This window comes from Cupressus sempervirens, chromosome 7 (assembly GCF_028749045.1).
Source record: "Cupressus sempervirens isolate cs-2001-9-10 chromosome 7, ASM2874904v1, whole genome shotgun sequence".
Lineage (NCBI taxonomy): Eukaryota > Viridiplantae > Streptophyta > Pinopsida > Cupressales > Cupressaceae > Cupressus > Cupressus sempervirens.
The window spans coordinates 882,654,409-882,656,580 of NC_143124.1; the positions used below are offsets into that span (position 1 = coordinate 882,654,409).

The 2,172-nt window shown below is 41.1% G+C and overlaps 1 pseudogene; it reads left to right on the forward strand.

Annotated features, from left to right (window-relative positions):
- Positions 1 to 275: 275 nt before the first annotated feature.
- On the forward strand, positions 276 to 1,095 carry LOC149550291 (antimicrobial ginkbilobin-2-like protein; annotated as a pseudogene).
- The last annotated feature ends 1,077 nt before the right edge of the window (positions 1,096 to 2,172 follow it).

Below are 2,172 nucleotides of genomic sequence, written 5' to 3' on the forward strand. Positions count from 1 at the left end.
ATTCCCTCAAAACTGTGACTAAACGTCGACTGGATGTAGTACTGGTGGGCATCGCTCCACATGAAGTGTTTAGCGAAGCCCACGGAGATGGCAAAGCTTACTCGGCATGGCACTGACTCTGTGGATTTGCGCTGCACATTTCATGATTCTATGGATTAAAAGCAGTCATTCCGGCGCACTTGCAGCAGGCTCATACTCCACTCATTTCCCGACTATTTATAAGCCGAATTGCTCATAGCGTTCAACCACATCTTCTCTTCTGTAAGCAGACAAAAATGTATTTCTCAGCGACTGCATCAAAGACAGTGCCGCTATATCTGGCGGCTTTGCTAGTGTTGTGGACAATTACGGTTGTGTCGTCGTCGACAGAAGGCGATATATACACACTATGTAATGTGGCAAAGTACGCCAATGGCTCCAAGTTCGATAGGAATTTAGGGGCGCTCTTTAAAACGTTGACGGAGAAAGCAGCGTATGCGGGCTTCGCCGCTTCGGCTTATGGCGGGACGCCTGCAGTGCAGAGGAGATATGTCTCCCGCCGACTGCGCCGCATGTTCGGGGGAGGCAGTGAAGGCAGCCCGCGGCGGCTGTCCCAACTTTCTCTGGCAGCTGGACACAAGTCTCATCTACGACCTCGTCAACGTCAATAAGAATACGGACGTCGACTTTAATGATAACACTCGTAGTCTTTTGGCGGTTCTCTTAAGAAAGTCCCCTTCCAGCCCTATCAAGTTCGCCATGGGGTCGTCTGTTGTTTCTTCCAATTTGACCATCTATGGAATGGAGATGTGCTGGCGAGATATGTCCAAGAATGACTGCGACACCTGCCTTTCCAAGGGAATTGAGAAGCTGTTCGGCTGCTGCAGCGAAAGAGTGGCTGTTCAGGTGTTCATGGGCAGCTGCACCCTGCGCTATGAAACCTACGACTTTGCCAAGCACTATTAAGACTTTCGCCCAATTATGCGACTCATTTTCTGTATATGCGGTGAGCATGCGAAAAGCACTGATCGCCAAATAAAGTATTAGTAATAAGAATAATAAAACCACTAGTGAGATCGTTGCTTGGCCTTAATAAAATATTTGTTGCAGGCTTTATCCTTGAGTCTTCACATTCTTAGATGGGGTTTTTTTAATAATAGAAGATATACAAATTGAAGGGAAGAATACGTATAAATTAGGTATTTATGCCATATCTCTATGTCATGCTTATTACATAAAGGTGAAGTTACCTAGCTAGTTTAATCTAAATAGTTTATATTGAGAATTTTAATATAAGCTGTTCTCAAGAGTTTGTTTGGAGTGCACAAACTGATTTTGTCTATCAATAGTTGAGAATGTTTAAAATGTCAAGACAATCATTGAATACATTGTGGCCACTCGTTTCATACTCTGCATGGATTCAAGTGGTCACTTGATATTCTTTAAATTGACTCAATTTTGATTCTTTGATGGTTAAGTTTTATTCCCCGTGAGTAAGAAAAATAGATGATTTCACTTGTAGTGATCTATCAATCCACTTTCCATTAAATATATATAAATTTACACATTTTCTGATATGTGAGAAACTAAATGAACATTCTCATATGCAAGTTTGGTTAATCTATGAAATTTTGTTGATAAATGAGCAATTATATTTAGACCATGATTGTAAGAGACGTGTGTCATTGGTAGTGCTGAAAGGAAGAATGATGTCTCTCAGGACGAATGGCAGATCAGGTTGGATGAATGTCGATCTCTAGTAATCTGATGAATAATGTTGCGTAATGGAAATCGCTGCAGAAAGCAATGGTCTTCGATGTGAAAATGTTTGCTTGCCATTGATTCCATATATTTATCAATGTCTGAACTTTAAAAATTATCACAAAACACAATGCACAATTTCAACTCAAATTCAGTTTTAATTTTGTAGAAGCAAACGGATCTGAAATAAAAAAATCCAGAATAATAAATTCCAGAATAGCTAATCCAGAATAACAAATTTCAGCAGCCAAATGGGCCCCGAGTTTGCAAGCCGTCCAAATAAAAGCGTTAACGGCGTACTTAGTTGGCCACGTTGCCAAGGATCAAGTTTGGCAAAACCCGCGAAATCTTTCGTCACGGGTTCGAATTATGCTTAGAAACTTCTTCGAATTTAAAACGTATGCAACGACGTCACTTATTGCCCGATCAGAA